Genomic DNA, 23,744 nt, shown 5'->3' on the forward strand with positions numbered 1-23,744 from the left:
ATCAATGCGGTGCTCTTTCAGGATGTCCTCAACAAGCTCATGCATGCTTCATCTCACAAGATGGCTCAGCATTGCAATCACCATTCTTATCCTAGTCAGACTTCCCATGACTAGCTGCTCCTTTCATGGAATTCTTTGTAGCAGTCTCCATTGACTCTCATCCAAAAAAAGATGCCTCCACACATTGCCCATTTCCAAATCTTTATGGACTTCACTATAAAGTGTAAGCAAAAGAATAAGTCATGAATAGAGCAATGGAACCAGCTATGGCAAAGAATTAAATGGGTTTCAAACATTGACTTCTGATGCCCTAGAGAGGTTTATGAAATGGAATCACCTCACATTAGATACCACAATCATTTTTAAAGAAAGGAGATGTTACTACTTCATCATTAGTATGGTGTTCCATGGTAATTTTCTTCCCAACATCACTTCACAATTGAACAAGCATCTCCTCTATTGATTTGGCATTTAATAACCTCAAGACATGATACACTCGCCCATTTACAATGTAAGCCCTCAAATTGATGTAGTTAGAATGGATATGTGTATTTTAGCCAACATCAATGGGTTCACTCACTATAAAGAGGGAGAATCTCAATTCCTCCACCCATTTTCCCCAATTTGCAAGTGGCTTACTATTTGTAGGAGTGAAGGTCATATGGCATGTGAGAAATAACAACAATCCAAGCTCCACACTTATATACCTGCCATCATAATGAAATATTCACTTTAATTTGTCAAGTGCTTTCCTTATGTTTTTTTAAAGAATAAATAACCTGATTGAGAATTCTCTCTTGAGATCTTCAACCTTCACAGTACGCCCTTAGTTTGTTAGTGAAGCTCTTAATGCTTGACTTGTAGCCAATGGAAGCTTTGGAGGTCCTTGAGCTCACATTCATATCTTGTGCCATTTTTTCTTTAAAAACTTGTGAGCATCTTTAGTCCACACACATTTTCATCATTCTAATGGAATCAATCGAACTCCAAAGTGGGTCTAGCTATAAAAAATCATTTTTGAACAACTGACATCTTAGAGTGGCCTATTAAACATCTGAGATGGACTAAATCCATTTGATCACTGTTGATTTAACTTTTAAAACTTAATTTACTTTTTTCTGCAACTTGTCAACTTTGTGCCAAGAGGTCCTTTGATTGGCTTTAAAAACTAACAAAAACAACTGACTGGGCTCTAAAATCAATAATACTAATTCTCTATTCCACATTCTTATACCATGTCAAATCTTGTCTCATTAAAAATTCTCAATCAAAATATATTGATCTTTGAAGTTGCTCATTTAAAACCTTCTACAAACAAACATGTTAGAATACAATAAAATACATTTTGTTTTGGCTCTAAAAATAGGGCAGACCGATACTTGGGAAAATGAAAAACTAGGGCATTGGTTCACTATCATGAGGACAATATGAATATGTGATTAGGGATCATGATGAATAATAGGGTGATAATATTGAATGGTCAAAGTGGGCTACTCAGATTTGCAGGACTGAAAACACTAGCAGAAAAGTAGTTTTTGCAAATGGAATGGACCTAGGAAAGTGTGTAGACAGATTCATCAAGATTCAAAAATTGGCACACTTAAAGTATTTTTAGAGTATAACACAATGGTACAATCCATTCAATCTCCCATGTCATGAATTTTGAGTTATAACATCACAAATAGGGGTATTGACTAATCGGCATGTACTAACACCAGTAAAACATCATAAATTGCATTTGAAATCACATTTGAAATTTGATCAAATGGATTCGTCATAAGCTCAAAATTGAAATATAGAAATTCTTTAACCTCTAAAATGCAATGAAAAAAGGAATTTAATCATTTTGATCAACTGGGTCAAAGTTATAATAAGTCCAATAAGGCCTCTTAGAATTCTAAGCAATTCACATTAGCATGACAACAATAAACACCTAACCTTGAGGGATTAAAACCTAGTCAAACATATCAAAATGACTCAAAATTTGAAACATAGGTTCTCTGGTGTGGACACTAAACACTCATAAAGCAGTGAGTCATGAAACATAACTGGGTGCAAGATATTCAATTGCAAACAAGGCCTCTTGTCACTGTTTGACATAGGGAAAAATGTAGATTTGGACATTGCTCAAAATAGGACTTCACAGAATGGCTTAGAATGGAAATTTATCTTTATGGAATGCATAAACATACTAAATACAAGGTTTTAGAAATGTTAAACACACTAGTGTATTTAACCCTAAATTTTGACCAAAAATTTTAATTGTCTTTTAAATGGGTTGGTTGGTCGATTTATAAAGCAATTTTTTGTTTTTTTTAATAACATGCTTGTGTTGGTCGTAATTGTGACCAATTATTTTGGTCTCAATTGTGATGCACATGGCAGCATAAAACAAAAAAAAAGGGCCAAAAACCACATTTCATTTAAGCACAAGTGGGTGTCAAGGGTTCCAGAGCATTTTGCATGAGGGCATAGTGTAATCTTCAAGGGGGGTTCTAGAAGAGAGGACTCGTGTCGGCATATGTTGATATAGCCTTTGCCATTGATGGCCAGCTTCACTAAAAATTACATTGTGTAGTTCCAAACTCGGCATTGTGTAGGGACCATTGTAACAGGTAAAATTTTAGTGGCATATATTATAATAGGTTTTCTTTACCACATCATAATGTAGGGACCATTGTAACAAGTAAAATTTTAGTGGCATATATGATAATAGGTTTTCTTTACCATGGCATTGTGTAGGGACCATTGTAATAGGTAGAATTTTAGTGACATATATGATAATAGGTTTTCTTTACCATGGCATTGTATATGGACCATTATAACAGGTAAAATTTTAGTGGATTATGTGTTTGTGTTTGATTTGAATGGAGATGGCATTGTCAAGAATATTTCAATTCCAGTGGGGAGGCAAGGTATATGGCACAAGACCTTGGGAATTTTTATGTATAGGTGCAAAATTATATTGGTTTATAAAGGTGAGCCACCAATACGCACAGATGCTCTCATTTTTAATGAGCTTGTTGAGCTTGATGGGAACTTGAGATTTAAATATGAAGTAGTTGTATAACCCAAAAAATTATTTCTTAGAGTGTCGAAAAGGATTGTATTTGGGGAATTCAAGAAAGAAAGGTTTATGGTGGCCATATAATTTGTTTAGATTTTGATAGTTTGAAACTGAAAAAATGGTCAGCAAAAGATTACCTATTTATGTTGACAACTAGAAACTGGCTATCCATGTACTGGTTGCCCCCCTCCTTAAGGGATAGCATTATTTAGACACCATGAAGGAGGGTGATCTTCTCTACCTAAAAATATTGACTTGTTGAGGGATATCTTACTACTTGATGCTTTGCAAAAGAGGTCAAGTTTGGTCATAAGACAACTCAATTTTCCCTCAGTCAACTCAAACAAAATTGTTGTATCATCTACAAACTACACATTGGAGACTTATTATTCATTGGGAAAACTTATACCTCTCACTTTAGGGCAAAGAGTGTTGTCCCTATCAAGTAGTGAAGTGAGTTCGCTATGAGAATAATTAGAAATGGTGCAAAGGGTCAACATTGTCTAATGGGTCTAGTTAATTCAAATTTATGTGATTGAGACTATTGATCTGAACTTCATCCATAACACCATTCAATAGAGTGGATACCATCCTAGAGAACATAGTAGGGAAACCCATTTCCTCCAGCATCATAAGCAGAAAGCTCCATTTGACCCTATTATATGCATTTTCATAATCGATGAGTAACATCCCCTACTGGTCAGACTCTCTTGCCCAACCAATTTCTTCTCAACTAGTGATAAGGTTCTCTACATAGTACCTTCCTTTAACAAATCTTATTTGGGTGAAGTTGATGGTATTAGGGAGAATAGTTTCTAGCCTTATGAATAACAGTTTAGCTAGTATCTTATAGGATACATTAAGAAGAGAAATAAGCCTCTATTTTTTAATCAAGGTCTTGTCCTTCTCCTTAGGGATGAGCTTGATGAGACATTCATTATTTCCTATCCTAGAGACACTTTCTCAAAGGCCTCCTCATATACTGCCTATAGCTCTGCTCCAATCTAGTCAATATTTTGCTTATAAAATTCAGCTAGAATCCCATTTAGACCGAGTTCCTTATCATTCTCTAGTTTCATAATAGCATTATTGATTTCAAGACATGTAATCTCCTTAGTGAGGTTAGCTACATCTACTTTTCTAACCTCACTTGGAATGATATTTTTCAGATTGGCCCTTGCTATCAGCATATCCAAATCTTTATCTTCAGATCTTTATTTTAGTGTCCTCTCCCCAAAAAAAATCAATCTTGGCCCTTGATTTGTTAGATTAAAGAGCTTAGAAGAAAAACTTACACCCCTTTATCTCCTAACCGCATCTAGTTCACCCTTGCTCATTAGCTAAGAATAAGATAAGTAGGAGATTCTTTGATCACTACTAATGTCAAAGTAAAACAAACCTAGGTCAACTAAAAAATGTGAAATTTGATATGTTTTAGGAAGAAAATGATTTAAAATTTTGACATATTCGTTCAAAAGTTTGTATGATGTAACAAGAAAATGATATAAAAATTTGACATATTCGTTCAATACTTTAGATATAAGAGAAACAAAAATTTAAGAAATCTATTAAAAAAAAAAACAGCACGAGGAATGGTTGCAGGTTGATACTTAATTAGATAAAGAATGGACTTCTTCTAATGTAGTTATACATCCTCTCATGAGGACATATCTTATGGATACTCTCAAGGACCTCAATAAAGTTGGAATGGGATTAATATCCATTCCTTTTAATTTCTTTTGTAATTTTCTTTTGAATGTAGATTTTCTTGTTTGTAATTCTTTTTTTAGTATTTTCTAGTTTTGATGGTTGACTTTACTTTTCATGAATTTATTTCATTTTTTCTTAAGGCTTCATGTCATTCTAGATTAGACCCTTTCTTTATTGCTATAATTTTGATATTTTTCTTTATTGGGAAAATGATGTTTTGCATTATTTCTTTGAGGTGGCCCAATTAATGTAGCAAGTTTTTAAATGAGTATTAGTTATTTTTTAAAAGAGAATCATCTATCTATTATTCTAATGGCTTGAATTTTTAGACATTTCTCAAACAATCAAATCAATGACCCTATTGCAAGAAGAAAATCTCTCTCAAGATTTAGATAATTTGTTTGTTTTTTGGTTTTTTCATTGAGCTTTTACCCATGCACTTAGACTTTCTGAATCTATTGTTCTAGATGATTTCAGAATGTTATAGGGTATTGGAAATTACTTTCTACGAATATTGTTATAGACAAAAGTATTGTGAGGTTATATACAGCCAAATAAACCTACCTTAAAATAGTTGAACAAACTTTCTTTAGACATTGAAAGGAGGTTAAGAGGTTTCACGAAAATGCTATATTAGTGAAAATAAAACCTAATTATCCAACTTTTGTCAAAGTTTCTTCAAGCATGTGTTATATATATGAGGCATTTCATATTTTTCTCAAGAAAATGAGTGTGTGTCACAATATGTTAGCAAAATTTCAGCAAACTAATCTTTTCATGGGGTAAACTAAGAAATAGTCAAAAAAATGTGTTCCTCATATTGTGAAACAATCATTTGGATATAATTTTCCAGTATTCATATGCAAGGGAAATTTAATTTGTTATCAACTTGACATCATAAACATAATGTAATAGACTGAAAAAATAAGTAGTTTGTGGTCAGTTCAGGGGTAGTTATGGTTGGTTGTCGATTTTAGGAGTTAGTAAAAGTTTATAAAATTTGCAATGATCGATGACATGAGGAGAATGAATGTAAACCTATTTTGAACAAATAAAGTATTGAATTTCCTACATAATTCCTATATATTGACATTTTTTACAGTCTAATTCTTTTTTCATAGTTTTTTATTGTGTTGCTAAAGATCCATTAGTATAGATTGTGGAGTATTGAATATCCATTGCTTTGGCATTTGCAGGGACTAAGACCCTATGATATTTGTAGAGATCAAATCATTTTCCTAGGAATTGTCAAAACCTTAATATAGGTTAAGTAAGAGGATTACAAAATGTATTTTAACATTATCTTACATGCAATAAGACCTAACATTTGGGAAATAATATGGGGAAAGGTATATAATATGTATCCACAAGGATGTGGGATGTCATGCACAAAGACACATGTGAAAAAGGTGCAAGAAGGGTCTAAAAAAATCATCTTACTACTAAGAGGATGGAGACAAGAGTGAGTAGATGTGGATTTGTCCATACAAGACAATAGGGAAGCATTGTGAGGGGTATCAAAAGAAGAATGTGGAGTCTAGAAGATGTCCAAATATATGTGTATTCAAATCATGTTCAGTTCAAAGACTATTTGGAGGAGTGATCAACTACTTATTTTGATAATAAAGAACATTCAACGTTGTTCTCGGGTGAGAGATTTGTGATAGGGTAGGTTAATAAATATTGAGGTTAGTGTGAAAAAAGTCTTGAAGTTTCAAGGGTTGAGTTCCCAAGGGCAAGGGGAAGAATACCATATATGAGGATTAAAGGGCATAAGATCAAAATTATTCAATATATCAACACTTGATGCATTATCTGAAGAATTTTCTTTTGTGTGACCTTGTTTAGGATGATGATAAATATTTCTTTAAAGTGTATGGCATTGTGGTGGTTGCCACTACTTGTAAATCTATTCTTTGTTTAGTTAAGCCTATGCTAGATCAATCAAATGCAACTCTACTTGTCTAGTTCTCTTGACTAAGATTTCAAAATCCAATATGGCAATTAGCCATAGACAAAATGGAAGCTTGAGAAGCTTAAGCCTATGCCAAGTCAATTAGATACAACATCATATGTTCTAGTTTCTTGACTGAGATTTCAAAATTCAATAGTGCAAACAAATTGACCATGGTCAAAGTGGGAGCTTTAGATGATTTATCCAAGTATCCATCCTTAGGTCCTCAGGATGCAGTAGAAGAGGCTGCGATAGGGTTTAGGGTTCAGGGTACTATGATTAAAGTAATAAGTGCTATTGTCAAGTTCAGAAGGCATAATCACCTATACAAAATTAATATGTTCAATGATCAATTGGAAGGCATAATCTCCATTTTCTCATTGGAATCTAGATACATGTTAACTATAGAACTTAGAAGGCATTAAGCTGGTATCTAAATTTTAGATTCATATAGGCATAAAATTTAATGAACTTTGACTACAAACCATCTTTGGGAAGGATCTCCAATAAATATATCTTAGAGAATTAGTACTGTAGTGTAATGTCCCAAGGTGATGTATTAGCTTATTTTGCTAAATTTTTAGAAATAGAATACAAATGATAACACATTTTTTTTGTTTTGATCATTAAGATCCCAATATGAGAAAGTTGAGAATATACAGTAGCTAGGATGTGAATAGTAAATAATTTATTTCACTTACCCAATTTGAACAAGTTAAGAGTGCATGGTAGTTGGGGTGTAAACAAGAAGCAATTTATTTTGCTTATTGGTGTTAAGGTACATGGTATATAGGCTAATCCAGAGAGTCAGAGACAATTGGTGGTGCACTAAAAATGTTGAAGTTATGATAATACAAGAAATAAACTAGAGTTGTCTCTCTCTCATTTTTTAGAAAAGGTTTGTCCACGCATGCTTAGAAGAGAAATAGGTCATTAATTAGTGTGTAGTTTATAGGTAATCAACATAGATATATGGGTAGGAAAAGTCAACGAATTAGAGAAATAAGAATGTTAAGTGATTACTGAAGATCATAATGATGCAGTAAACAAAATGCAATGGCCTTTCATAATTTATACACTTAGTGTATTTATATATCTTTATATACAAGTATAGACCAAAACCTGATGCTCTCACGGAACTAGGCTATGGAAAGTAGGGGTTTCCCCTGCAATAAAAAAGACAAAGCTATCACACACACACACACACACACACACACACACACAGAGTCAGTTAATTAGTTAGTTTGCAGCATCACAATGGATATATCTGGTTTCTTTCATCAAACTGTGGATGTTTAATATAGCCATCGACAATATACAGGTATGAATTAGTATAATAAAAGTGATGAATAAATATTGGAGAATATTATGATGCATAAAACAATTGCAGTCACCTGTCATCAAACAATTTTCCTTGTCTAAGTGTGCAAGCATGCACATTTCACACACATGATGACACAATTTTGTGAGAGATGATTGTAGTTTGTTTTATGCATCATCATGATCTTTAATGTTCAATCAAATTTTTATTACATTCACAAATTTCTTAATGCTTATTTAGTGTTGATAACTACATTCTTATAACCAACCATTGTTTGGTAAACTGCTACATTTTTGAAAACATATTTAGGCAATAGGCATAGACTTTCTTGATAGAAGACTTTGCACATTACAACGTTCTCATGTATTGATGAAACTTTCTTTCCTTAGGAACATGTTGTAGGTTACATTGGTTATTAGTTTTATGTATTATACATATTTATGCATAATTTTTGGTAGTTTACATTATATATTTCATAATAAGTTATCAATTGTTGATAGTCTACACATCTTATAAACCACTCATTGTTTGAGTCATTTCTCTTGCTGAAGCATTCTAATCAAATAATGACAAACTTTATTAAGGCAAGTCTTTGCATATTATAAAATTTTCTTTCGATCTTTCAAATTTGAGCCTAAGGATTGATGACTTTTCTCTTCTTAGGTACATCAGGCAGGTTTAATTGACTATTCTGTTTATATGCACTTTTAAGGTGGTTTTGTGATAATAAAAAAATTTAACGTATAATCATTGATAGTTTGAACATGTATGTGTAGAATATCAAATTTGGAAGCACCATGCAAAATAGATCACATAAATTTTCTAAAAATGTGCATAAAAAGATGTATGAGACAATCAATTATTGATCAAATAGAAGTAAGATGTCAAGAAAATTGTTATTTTAAGGACAACATTTTTAGGTAAACTTCAGCAACATAACAGGCATCTGTAAAAGAAAAGTGAGGTTTTTAAGTCACTGATAAGAGAGATTCATGACATTGACTGCAATATCAGGAAGTAGGAATGGCATCATTGTTAGAGTGACAACTAACACTAAAATAGAAAAGTGTATTTGAACCCTAATTGAATCTTAACAAAAATAAAATTAAAAAAAAATAGAAGAAGACTAGGGCTACAATAGGGTTTGGTATCATCTCTTGAAGTTTTTACTGTTGATTGGCAAAGGGTTTTATATTGTTTAATATTATTTCTATATTGTATCAATGAAATCTAGAACTTTAAATCAATCTGAAAGTAATATGCTCATCATTGTTTCTGATGTTCATCAATTTTTTGTATGTGATGATCCACTTTTTTATCCAAATGATGGCTTGATATAATGGCTAGTCTGAATTTTTTTATCATTTTTTCTGATATTTAATCTTATTTCTTATGTGATGTTCTTGTTAAGATCATCCTCTCTGATTAAGGCTATATGCACATGCAATCTTTATTTCTTACCAATGGTGGATTACTTCCACCCTCCTTGGTTGTTGTAAGGCTCTTGGAGTCCTTAGTATGCTACTAAAATAAGGTTTGATAACTAAGTCCAAATATTCATGTTACTTTGGGTTTCAATTTAAATGTTTCAAAAATTTCCAAGAATTAATGAAAGTTTCTAAAGCCAATTTTTTTATGGTCATTTAAACTCATTCTATTTTATCTTAATATTAGGATTAAATGGAATTTATAGAAGCAAAAAGTACCATCTAACTTTGTGTTTCTTTGTTTGTTTTGAAGTGTAACTTTCATTTCTTGGAAGTGTTCCACAACATAGATCTCCTTCAACAAAATTATCTAGGTTGGGCAATTGGTAACTTCTTTTCTTTCTATGGAAGATTGTAATTGACAAAATTTAAGACTTTGTTTGTTTGTAACCATCCATGTGAAGTATGTGAAAAATATTTTTTTTGTGTTGGATGCTTCCCTATAATGTTTGGATTTTTAGGTTCTCTAAGCCATATCAAAGTGGTTGTTTGATGTTACAAGTGATTTTTTATCTCATATATTACTTAAAGCTCTGACTGTTCCATACACTCCTTTGGTTCTGACTGTTCCAACATAGTGACCTTCAAAATGACTTAAAAACCATGAGCTTACAAAGAAACTACACTCTATTTGTATCCTTATCACTCCAAATCATCAACAAAGTCATGATCAATCTCATCTATGAAGCATATTAAAAGCTAAGGATTTGGAGTGACTCATATACAATTCATTTTTTGTCATTCATTATATGGTTTGAACATGTTTAAGAAAAAATCAAATTTTATTATGAATTTTATGTTCATCAATCTATGTTAAACTAATCAGCAAAAATTTAGTCCTCTGAGTTATGGAAGGTCAACTAAGTATTTGTTTCTTTTCATTTTTCATATTTCTTTATCTCTTTATCAATATATCTCTCTATCTATACCTCTTTGTATCTGTCTCACTTTAGTATTCATTTCTATATGTGTCTTCCTCTTACTACACCATCTACAGGTTGCAAACAAATCATCCTTCTTCCACCAAAAAGTCATTCCATTCAAGAAAGACCATGTCTGATGATATCAACCCACAAAAAAATAGGGAGAAAATTTCTAGACTATGGTCTAACTTAAAAAGAAAAGGTGATGGAAAATGTTATTGTCCTTGCAAAATTTGTAAGGGCTTAAAGACTCAAAGATATTTAATCACAACAGTTGAGCAACATTGTAGGCAACATGGTAACATTTAAGGGGGAAATGAATATCGTCCATTGATATGTATTTTAATAGTTTATAAATTACATAACACATGATTTGATGATGACATCATGGTCATGGTTAATATAAGGTCATCGTTTTCATATAGGTCAACATCCCTGAGTTTCAAGTTACAGACCATGATAATTCAGAGAATGCAGATTTCCAAATGAGGGAACATTGAGGTGTGAATATTGAAGTAGAAGGTAATGATACCATGGAAGAAGACCGTGATGATGAAGATCATGATGATCAAAATGATCATGATGATCAACATGATCATGATGATCAAGATGATGATGATGATGATGTTGTTGTTGTTGACACAGAGCTTGATGTACCTATACTTGAGAAGGCACATGAGTCCCTATATGAAGGCTCCAAAACAACTCTTCTTGCTGCTATATTGTTGTTGGTGAACTTGAAGGTTATGAATGGTTTATCCAATGTAGCAATGACATGTATGTTAAGGTATGCCATCTTCTTTCATTATTTTACTCATAGTTCCCTTACAATTAACATTGGGTTCATGTAGCAATTAATATTCTTTGAATTAACAAATTATATTTTTGGTCGTAGGTTGATAGGTGAGTGTTTGTTACCACCATCAAACATTCTACCTCGCTCATACTGAGAATTATCTACCATCATGAAAGATATTGGAATGGAGTATCAAACAATACATGCATGTCCAAACAATCATATTATATATCATAAGAAGCATGAATTTGAAACATAATGCCCTATTTGTCATATTAGTAGATATCAATTAGATCGATTAACAAAAAAGGTGCCTCACAAGGTTCTTTGATGTATTCCCATTATTCCACGTCTGCAACAATTATTCAGGTCCAATAGCTTGGCACAATTTATGGATTACCATGCACGCAATAGAAGTCAAGATGACATTATGTGAATTCCTACAAATGGTTTGAAATTTAAGGAAATAGAGGAAAAATGGCCCCACTTTAAAGAAGAACCTCGTAATCTCAAGCTTTCATTGGCAACAGATGGTGTAAATCCTTTTGGAGAGATGAGATCTACTTACTTGGTGCGGCCTATTTTTGTTATCAACAATAACATACCAGCAATTCTCTAGTTTAGTAATTCAATTTGAGCTATGACATATTTGATTCAGTACCCATGGTGGTTTTAATTTGGATTGCTCAAGTGGTAATATTGTAGGTACATTGATGGGAGACCAAAAGCAACATGTACATCACTTGTAATTTAGAGTTCATGATTTTCTCTATTGATATTTAACAAGTCTATTATGCTAGGGCACAACCCTACACAAGTCTATTTTGCATTTTAATTTTTTTGAACTTTGTTGGAATATTCAAATATGGAAAGAGTACTTATGGGAGGGGGGGGTGAATCAGAAGTATCCTACTTTAACCAATAAAACTTTTAGGTGAAAGTAAATTGCATGCATGTAAATACATCAAGTAAACATGAAACTAACACATGCATCAACAACTCATAACACTGGAATTTGGTAACCCAGAAACCCTCCAAGAATAAGAAGGTAAAACTGGGGTGGGGATGATACCCACAAAAATTACTGCAGCAATATTGTTCAACCACTTCTGATGGTCTGCCCTGTTAAAGGCCTTCCATGTTAAAGGCTTTACACTGTATTAATAGTGACCTGGTTAGAGGCTTTACAAACACTTTACATGAAGTGTCACCCTATTAAAGGATTTAATCACCTATTTAAAGGATCTATGAAGTAGCTGTTAAGCTAACCTATCACCATAGGATTTTCATTCTAATACAATTGCTAGAAAGTATTAGGTATAATGAACTTGATAGATTACAATCCTTGATTGCTGAATGTAGGCACCTGTTCCGCTTTCTCTGATCTTGATCCTTTGTGATCTGATAACCCTTGCTTCTGGAAATAGATTTCCGTGTGCACCCTTGTATGTCCAATCATATCATTTACAATGAAATTTCATCTTCCTTATAAAGACATTTGAGGATTTAGGGTTAGGTATGGATCTACGATCCATATTTAATCTCCATTTTTCGCTTATTATTTGCACTTCTTCTATTGGTTGCATGCCTTTATCATTTTTCTTATTGGTTGCATGTAAATTGCATAGGAAAGATAAAATATTCGATCTCATCATTAAATCCTTTGAGATTTACCTTATGTCAGCTGCAAAAACTATTTGCATCATAGTTTGTGCAATTACAAACTCTCATGCTTATATCCTATGTTACTCGGCTCCTGAAGTATTGCTGATACTCGGTACATGCTATTTCCTGGATAGCTCGACACCTAAACAAAACTATGTCACTCAGCACCTTATGTTACTCGACACTTGTTAACACTCAGCACCTTATGTTACTCTGCACTTACACTTCACTCGGTATCTAATCTTTACTCGGCATCTGAAAACTACTCAGTGCATGAAGATCACTCGACACTTAAAGTCTTTCCTAACTTGGCATTTGTTGTGGCTTGGCATGCATGGTGTACTCGGCTCCAATATAGAGTAGGTAAGTGTATTGGCACTCAAGTGTCAAAAACCATTATGAGGTTAACAATCTCCCCCTTTGACATGAGTGACAAAAACACTTAACTAACCTTATGAGTACATTTACTAATCTGATTGGTAGATACAGAGTTTAAAGAAAACTTGATCAAAATCTGTAACTTACAATATATACCTCAAAAATTTTGTAACTCCCCCTGAGTTAATTGTGCCTTATCTGTATATCAAGCTCCTCCTTGTATCTTTTCTCCCCCATTAATTTATCTCATAATATCTATACTCCTTGTATCTTTTCTCCCTCTTTTTGACACTTATGTCAAAGAATGTTTAATGGTTAAGACCATATTTAGCCAAAAATGTGCTATTTACCTCCATAATCATCCTGAGAGCTGCATCCCAATTGTTCAAAGCAATTTCCAGTGACTTGTGCTGGATGGTAGTCTCGGCAGCAAGATGAATAAGTCCTTTTGAAGTAGAAACATTTGGGTCTTTCTTGAGAACAGTTTCAGCATATACTTTCTCTTTATGGAGTATTTCTAAATGTGGGGTAATGGAGGATTGGAGCTGTATTAATTTGGCCTTGATATTAGCCTCATCTGCTATTAGTACAGCTATTTCTTTGTGAGTGTAAAGCGATTGAGCAAAATGCTTCTCACTTTGAGCTGGATCATTTGGTAGTTGCATGCTTGAAATGTTTAAATTTCTTTCCAAGCTCAATATCCTTTGACTTGTTTCTTGTGTGAAGTATGAAAAATCATACAACTTTTTGTACAATGAGAATATATTTACAAGTACCTTTTTCACTTTGTCAATGAGCTTTGCTAATTCAACTTGTGAAAGTGCAATTTGACTTGATATCTGCTCATTTACTTTTCCCTAGAATTTTCTTTCTGACCATTCCATAAGTTTTGCATTTGTTTCTAGGTCTTCATTTGGCACCTAGTCAAAAATATCTGTTAATTGCTCCATGATATGCTTTGACTCATCTGGTGATTGCAAACTGAAGGCATCCATAAAGATGTCCTTAATTTCATATAGTGTTTGCTTTTGTTTATACTCCTTTCTGAGTATCTCCTGTCTTTTCCTCCTATTCAGTGCTTCCTGCACCTCATTGATTTGATCAATAGTTATTGTTTTTGAGTCATAGCCTGGTATGACTATCTCTTCATCTAATTTAGGGTCTCCATAGTGAAGTACCCTTGCAACTCTGGTAGTACTAGATGTTGGTACAGATATTTGCAATGGCTAGTGTGAAGGAGTTCCCGAGGTAGGTAAATTTATTAATGTTTGTATTGCCTCCTATTCATTAGGGGTTTCCACTATTTCCTCCTCCTTCTATCTACCATGATCAATTATTGTAATTTGTGGAAGTGCACCTTGTGTTTGTGCTATAGGATCAAATGTAATAGTCTATCCTGTTTGTTCTGTTCCTTTTACTACAGTTGCACTTGGCTTCTATTTTGCAGCATCAACTATGCTTGTTGGAATTTGAAGTTGACTACTAGTAGTTGTAGAGATGATAGAAGGCGGTTCTTGTGGATTCACCTTATCTCTGACTATACTTTCTACTAGTTTTTGTAGTTCATCCATACTGACCAATATTGGATCTGCACATAATATTGCTTGTTGTGTAGATTGGTCAAGAATTCTTTTAAGATCTTTTGTAGTTAATGGATTGATATTCTGACCAGAAGTATCAGGAACATCAATAATAGTTACATAGCCTGCAGGTGAGATGGATGCTTGAGGAGGGCTAGGAGGTGGCAATTGTGTGTCTTGCACACTCTAATCTGGTTGCTGCTCTTGCTCAGTTGTTGCCATTATATCCTATTTTTGTATCTCTTTCTCCTCTCCATCTTTCTTTTCTTCTTCCTTCTCTACCTTATTTTCTTCTTCTTCTTTCCTTTCTTCTTCTCTTTTCTTTTCTTCTTCTTCTTTCCTTTCTTCTTCCCTTTTCTTTTCTTCTTCTTCTTTTCTTTTTCTCCTCTCTTCTATTGGAACAACAGATCTTCCTTGTATTCTTCTTCAAGAAAATCTTCAATCTTCTTGTACAAGTTCTTCCATGATTTCATTGTTCTTTGAACAATTTCTTCCATCCTATTTTGGAGTATGAAGAATGCCTTGTATTTAGGTGTAAACCTATTATTATGCCTTTTGACTGCATTCTTTACTTGTTCCCTAGTCAAATCTGGCAATACACTTGCTAGGGTTGATTCCCTCATCTCCTTCTCCATTTTTAAACAGAAATGCCATATGTCTTCTACAATTTTTGACAGTTCTTTTGGCAATTGACCATCTAGTTCAAATGGAGTGTACTTGAACTATGTCATCATTCCATAAACTGTTTCTTCTATCTTATTATGTTCTTCTTTTAGTAAATTTATTAAGATCAACTTTATTTAAATTACTTAAGTCACCATTTCCAATCTTTTTACATAAGGTATCAGTTGAAGAATGGCCTACCTTTTCAGATTAGTCTTCTTCATTAGTATCAGGTTGAGCCACATTTCTTCTTCTTTTCCACGGCTCTTCTTGTGTTTCCCTAATTTGTTCCTTCTTTGTGACTTCCTCTTTGGCCTTTCGAGTGGAAGCCCTTGTTGCTGCTCATGTTGTTGGCTTTTGAGGTGATGGTGTGGCAGCCTTCTTTGATTTGGGCTTAGCTGGAGGTTGTTCTGTTACCTTTCTCTTCTTTGGCTCAGCTGGTGCTTCCTTGGCTTCTTCTTCCTCGACACCTTCCTCCTTGTCTTCTCCAAGACCTTGAGTTAATTCCATTGGCCCTTGTTCTTGCTCATCTTCATCATCACTATCATCTTCTTCTCCTTCTGCTTTAGCCTCAATTTCTTTACCAAATTTCTTCTTAATCTTCTTTAATAATTTGTCTTTCTTCTTCAATGTGGAAGTAGTTTTTAATTCCATGTTTATCTTTGATCTTACCACATCATAAGTGCCAAAATGTGGAGCACTTTTATCTGTTTCTTCTGCCAATAATGTAGTTATTGTTGCAGATGCCTCATCAATATTAATTTCATATCCAAATGGCCTTAGCCATCTCACCCTTGGTATAACTGCTTGAATATAGGTAAAATAAATATCAACTAAGAAACATATATCATTAGTATGTTTTTCTACTAAAGAAACTAGTATCCTTGATCTTTGCTTCATGGATTTCTTGAAATCCTCAAAATAGCTTGTCATCAAGGTTTCAAAATTTTCTCCCATTTTCTCTATATATTCATTGATTTGGGCAATGATGGTTCTTTCATTCCTCCATGCCACTTTTCCAAAAGAAGGAAATTCATTCTAAACATAAAAGAATATGCAAACTAGAATTGCTCCAAATTTGCATTAAGTACCCTTTATTCTTCTTATGGCAGCTAGGTTTTCATTGATCTGTTGTAGTTGCAGTTCTACAAGATCATAAGTATGATCCTTTTTCACCAATTTGTAGCCTACATCTACTACAATACATGGTACAATGTTGAGTCTACTGGATTGGTAGAATTTATGGGTGATGACTCTAATAGCAAACTCAACTAGAAGATCTTGTATGGTGTGGATTGTCATTCCTCTTTTGTTCCATTGGGCACCAGTGTTCTTTTCAATAACCTCCTTTGATTCACTTCTCAAAGTTTTGAACCGATCTAGGGTTGGGTACCCTGTTACTCTATGTATGATTTCTTTGGTCAATTTGATGGGAGTATCTTCTAACCACAAATTTCCACCATGAATTCTGCTCAGCACAAGTCTAACCCATTCTATTTTGAATACGGTGGGAAAGCTCAAAGCTCGGGTTAAAACCTTTCTTTTAACGATTTTGAATTCATCTTTCAAGACTCCATCTACACACAATTTTTCATAAGCTTGTCTTATTTTCATGTCTCCTAGGGCACCTATCTTACAATTGTAACATTTTCTCACATCTTGGACCATTACAACTTTTGGGGGAATTTGGGAGAGAGATCCGGCTAGGTCATTTTTGTAGGCAACTTCGGGAATGGGTTGAAAATTAGGTTGCTTGACCTCATTTGAAACTAATTGAACTTCAAACATTTCTTTATCCTTAGTTTTCTTCAAACTTGACGCCATTTATGCAAACTAGGGTTTTCACAATAAAAAGATACGAAATTGCATAGCTTGGCACAAATGAAAATACATTAATATTGATGAAAAATGTGTTGAATGAGGTTGTAATCTACTTGAAATGTTGGATTCTTGCTATGAAGTCGCTCAGCTCTCTTTCCTCTTCTTTTCTCTTTGATTGCGATGAGTAAAACTGATTGAAATTGCAATAATATACCCTATTTCCATCACATTAAATGCTCTACTACCAACTCTACTTTTGAAGAAATTTTGACCTTACTCGGCTTGTACTAAATTTCCACTTTACTTAGCTTCTATTGGATTTAACCAACTCAACATCAGTTATCAGCTCGGTCATTGTTAGGAGCTCGACATTTGTTGGGGTTTAACTCGACATCCAAAGATAGCTCGGCAACAACATTTAATTTTTGTCTTGACATCTTGTTTTATGCAGATTTATACTTTGCATGGCTTCTTTGTCTTGGGACTGATGTATGATATAGCTTTGTATATCAGTCTTGTGTACTTATCATGCTTAGTTTAATGAAGTGTGATCATTTGACCCATTGGATAAAGTGATCCCTTCACTTGATGTGTTGTACTCATCTTTCTTTTTCCAAGTCTTATTCATTTGCCCCCTTATCTTTTCGACATCAATCTTTTATTTTCCTTTGTTTTCTTCAGTCTTGGGTGCCTTTGATCTTGTAGGACAATTTCTGCTGATATGACCAATTTTCAAACAACTAAAACATGTAGTTTGATTCAAACATCTTTTGTAGTTCCCTTTGAAATGTGTTCTTATGAAACTCTATGATATATGTCCATATTCTTGACAATAGTGACAACTATACTTGGTATTGTAATCCCAATGATAATGACTTTCATTCCCTTTTATTTTTGCTGGTTGATTTGATGTCCACATAGGTTTTGATCTGCATTCAAATGCCCTATGTCCATACTTTTTTCAATTATAACAATGTCCATCAAATCTCTAAGTTCTTGTGACATTGGATCTGCAATCTTGTGTCATATGTCCTTGCATGTTGCACTTGTGACAGAAACTGTTACTCTTGGGTGTGTTTGATTGATTGAATCTTCTACTCCTGCACACATTAGTTGTATGCCCCTTCTTATTACAGTAATGACAAGTGGGTTTTGAATTCTTACCTTTGTCACTTCTTTGTTCAGCACTCTTTGATGATTTCCCAACTTCAATGCTATTGTATCCTAGTCCTAATGGATCATGGGCAGATTTTGGGGACTTCAGTAATTGTTCAAAATACTTGATGGCTTCATTTGACTTGTTGAGATTCTCTGTCACCTCTTTTTCTCTATTCAATTCATTCTACATTTGTTCATTCTGCATCTTCAAAGTAGAGATCTCAATATCTTTCACATTGAGTTCATGATGAAGGTTCATCATTTGGGCAAGTGTATCCATCAGCATGTTTGAGATCCTTGTCAATTCAGTACATTTTTCTTCAAGTCTATTTGCAAGATTTATTTTGTCATTTCCATCATAACTTTATCTTCAACTTCTCTTTTCTTGTGTTCAGTGATTTCACATATCATTATGGCCTATGACTCATGTTCCATCTTGAGAGATCTTATCTCATCTTCTTGAACTTTGTTTTTCTCCATCAGTTTTGCTATTGTTGCATCAAACTCTTTAGTATCTCCATTGGAAAATATGTTGGTGGTATCAATCTCCTTGTAGTGTATATCATTTTCAGCTATGGCTAGATCCTTCCTTTTTTTTAATGAGTTTCTCAACTTGTTTCTAAATTCCTCCAAGCTATGCAGAGCAAGTTGCACATCTATCAATTGATTTTCAATGATCTTTCCAAGTTTGAAAGCTTCCATCTTTAGATATTTTCCTCCAAGCTGTTAGGATTTTCCTTGTGAGAATCTGGATGCTCTGAACAATTGTTGGAATATTCAAATATGGAAAGAGTACTTATGAGAGGGGGGGGGGGGGGGGGGGGGGGGTGGGGGGGGTGAATCAGAAGTATCCTACTTTAACCAATAAAACTTTTAGGTGAAAGTAAATTGCATGCATGTAAATACATCAAGTAAACATGAAACTAACACATGCATCAACAACTCATAACACTGAAATTTGGTAACCTAGAAACCCTCCAGGAATAAGAAGGCAAAACTGGGGTGGGGATGATACCCACAAAAATTACTGCAACAATATTGTTCAACCACTTCTGATGGTCTACCCTGTTAAAGGCTTGCCCTGTTAAAGGCTTTACATTGTATTAATAGTGACCTAGTTAGAGGCTTTACAAACACTTTACATGAAGTGTCCCCCTGTTAAAGGATTTAATCACCTATTTAAAGGATCTACGAAGTAGCTGTTAAGCTAACCTATCACCATAGGATTTTCATTCTAATACAATTGCTAGAAAGTATTAGGTATAATGAACCTAATAGATTACAATATTTGATTGTTGAATGCAGGCACCTGTTCCACTTTCTCTAATCTTGATCCTTTGTGATCTGATAACCCTTGCTTCTGAAAATAGATTTCCTTGTGCACCCTTGTATGTCCACTCATATCATTTACAATGAAATTTCATCTTCCTTATAAAGACATTTGAGGATTTAGGATTAGGTATGGATCTATGATCCATATTCAATCTCCATTTTTCGCTTATTATTTGCACTTCTTCTATTGGTTGCATGCCTTTATCATTTTTCTTATTAGCTACATGTAAATTGCATAGGAAAGATAAAAGATTTGATCTCATCATTAAATCCTTCGATATTTACCTTATGTCAGCTACAAAAACTATTTGCATCATAGTTTGTGCAATTAAAAACTCTCATGCTGATATCCTAAGTTACTCAGCTCTTGAAGTATTGCTGATACTCGACACATGCTATTTCCTAGATAGCTCGATACCTATAAAAAATTGTGTCACTCGACACCTTATGGTACTTGGCACTTCTTAACACTCGACACCTTATGTTACTCAGCACTTACACTTCACTCGGTATCTGATCTTCACTCGGCATCTGAAAACTACTCGGCACATGAAGATCACTTGGCACCTAAAGTCTTTCCTAACTTGGCATTTGTTGTGGCTTAGCATGCATGGTGTACTCGGCTCCAATATAGAGTAGGTAAGTGTATTGGCACTCAAGTGTCAAAAACCATTATGACATTAACAGAACTTAATGTTTTTGAACTAGATCTGTGAGTTCCAAATTTGATCTAAATATCTCTACTAGCATTGTATTATCTAAATAGTGGAAGACTGTGTGTCATTGAGATGTGTCATTCGGTACATTGCAATATCATGCTTTCAATAGAAGATACTAACCAATTTTTCTATAGAGAACTAAAAGTGGGAGTCTTCTTTCATATTCAATGTTCAGTTTTCAATGATTTCCAACATCATTGCTATTGCTTGTTAGAGTTTTAGAGTGCTCACTTATAGATTCATTTTAATGGTTCTTACTATTAATTATCCCATGACATTTTTTGCAAGAAATGATACATTTTATAGGAGGCTTTATGACCTCATGCTGCAAAGATTCGGGTCCACCATACATACAAGGTGGAACATCATAACTAAACTAATTTTACCCCACTATTTTTTTTCATATCATTAATTGGTGCAACATTTTTCCTTTCATTCAGGTCTTTTCTTATACTAGCTATATCTAACAATTTTGTGTTTTTTCTTAAAAGGTGGAACTTCCAAGATAAAGAAAAAAAAGATGAGGTCATCAAAGATATATAGCATGAGTTTGGTAGTAATATTTTTTATGATAAGAAATTGTTACAAAAAGCTTCCAAACATCTTAAGGTTGTGAGGGACTCATATAGAAAGAGTCTTGTCCTAAACCCAAAGTATGAGTGTCCTCCCTTTGTTTTAGTGAGGGACTAGAATGAGTTCATTTTGGATGCAAAGGAGAAAGGGGAACATCCAAAATAAAGTACACCAGCAAATCCGAAAAGGTATGCAATAGTATTAACTACTAGTACATTAATGTAATAATCCACTAATTAGTATTGATATTTATATCTATATCATCTAACATATTTCAAACTTTTCATAGGTTGTAGGACACATCAAAGGCAACAAAGGCTAGGCTGGAAAAGGTTGGGCAACACAAACTTGGCTCTGGGGATATTCAAAAATCAAAGCAAGCATTGTAAGTAGCAGTAAAATAATTGCAGAGGAAAATTATTTATAAAATGAAAATAACTTGGTTAATTAATAAAAAAATGTAGGGCACTGATTTTAATCTGGAGGCCATGAAAGAACACACAAAAATTGCCTTCAAGCAAGGCTATGTAGTCATGGCTGAACACCTACAACAAGCTTCCATTGCCCTAACCGAATAGTCTCCTGCATCATGTGCACAAGTAAATATGCCAAAAAATATATTAGAAATTGAATACTTGAGCAACAATCTATTTGATAATAATGTGCATGACATTACAATGCAGCTTGTTAATCATGACATAGATCATATGCAGCATCATGAAGCCCCTGATGTGCATTGTACTGTCGATGGAGGTGCTCATTTTATATTTAAAACTAATTATGTAATTATTATTACAATTTAACATCTTTAATTAAACTTTTTGTAACCTTTTTGTGTTGAGGATATAGAATCATGTCATGTTGAACGAGTGCTAGAGGATGTTCAGACTGATCAGCAGGTAGATCATGTCACACATTCAGGTAAAGAAAATCTATGTTTTATTCTTTTAAATTAATTATTTTACTTATAGTTCTTTTACTTAAATAAAAACTCGTAATTCAGTAATATAAAATGGTGTAAATTTAACTCATGAAGTACTTGTTATTGCAGTGGACCCCCCTTTGGTGTAGCGACCTCATGATGTTCCTAAATGGATGAGGAGGAGACATGTGTTACAACCAATAGAGGAGGGAGATGATGAGGACATTGATATTCCTCTTAGAAATTATATTAAAAAAAAAAAGAAAGAAAGCCAAAAAGAAATGATTATTCATAAATGACTTACTCTTGAATATTGTTAATGAATATTGTGTTAATAAATCTTGTTAATGAATATTATTCATTAATTTTGGGTGGTAATGAATATTGTGTTAATGAATTATTCATGAATGACTTACTCTTGAATGTTGCATGCTAATGAATTATTCATGAATGTTGTGTGTTAATGAATGTTATCATGTGATTATAATGATTGAATGTTATATTTTAGAAATGGATGAATGAATGAATGTTATTACATGTTAATGGGGAATTTAGAGTGATGTGAGGGGCCAAATGAGCTTCCACCTTCACGTGGTTGGCCCTGTTTAGAAGAGAATATTTAACTATTCTCAAAACCAAGTGAAGCTCAAACTTTAAAGATAAGATTATAGTTAATAGTGATAGCCAATTAGCAAGTTGAAACGAAGTTCTTCATTATAGGTACCTTTTTAATTTTTAAAGCACGATGTCATGTTTTAATATTGTGTAGTTTTTTTCTTAAGTTAAAGTATTCTTTTACTATAACAACATAATTTATGACCATTTTAGTAACTATTCTAACATCACTTTATGAAAAATCCTATTTTGGCAAAGATGGTGATAAGTGGTGTTGTCTATTCCTTGGGAGATTGGATTGCATAGGTTTGTATCTCAAAATCATTTGCATGTGGTAGAAATGCATACTTACAACCATTTCATTCTACATTTAAAAACATTGATGATAATATTGTTTGTTTTAATTTATATTTTTGTCTATAGTCATTATAAACAGTGTAACCTTACTCAGCTTTTATAGGCTATGAAGAACATAGTTGAATACTACAATAATTTTGTGGTTAAGAATTTGTGTTTTCCCTACTCATAGTCCAACTTATTTACAGTTTGGAAGGGTATGATTAGTGCACAATCTACAATTTTATACTCATTCATATATTTATTTCATAATCAATTATGTCATTGAGTTTTCTTGAACTGATTTGTAATAATATCTTTAATCTAGGGGCCTCTAATTTCAACTTCAATGGAAGAAAGAAGTTCAATACAAGAACACATCAGAAAGTCAAATCTATGAGTGTTGAAGATTCCTCCAATGTATTTAACTATATTACCTACTGTACTCTTTACATTTAACTATATATGTTGTTCTTTGATAACCACTCATCTTGTTATATGGCAGGCTGAGAAAGAGAACAAAGAGAAAAAATCATTTGGTTCAATGTGCATAGATGATAATATTACAAGGATAAATATGTTGTTCTTGGAAATTAAGAGAAGATATTCATCTCTTTCTGCTTATGATACAGGTTGGTCTTTAAATATTCTTTTATATAGTTTGATGATATTTTTATAATGATCATGTAAATGTAAGAGACATTTGTTTGTTGGTGCAGTGCTC

This window comes from Cupressus sempervirens, chromosome 10 (assembly GCF_028749045.1).
Source record: "Cupressus sempervirens isolate cs-2001-9-10 chromosome 10, ASM2874904v1, whole genome shotgun sequence".
Classification (NCBI taxonomy): domain Eukaryota; kingdom Viridiplantae; phylum Streptophyta; class Pinopsida; order Cupressales; family Cupressaceae; genus Cupressus; species Cupressus sempervirens.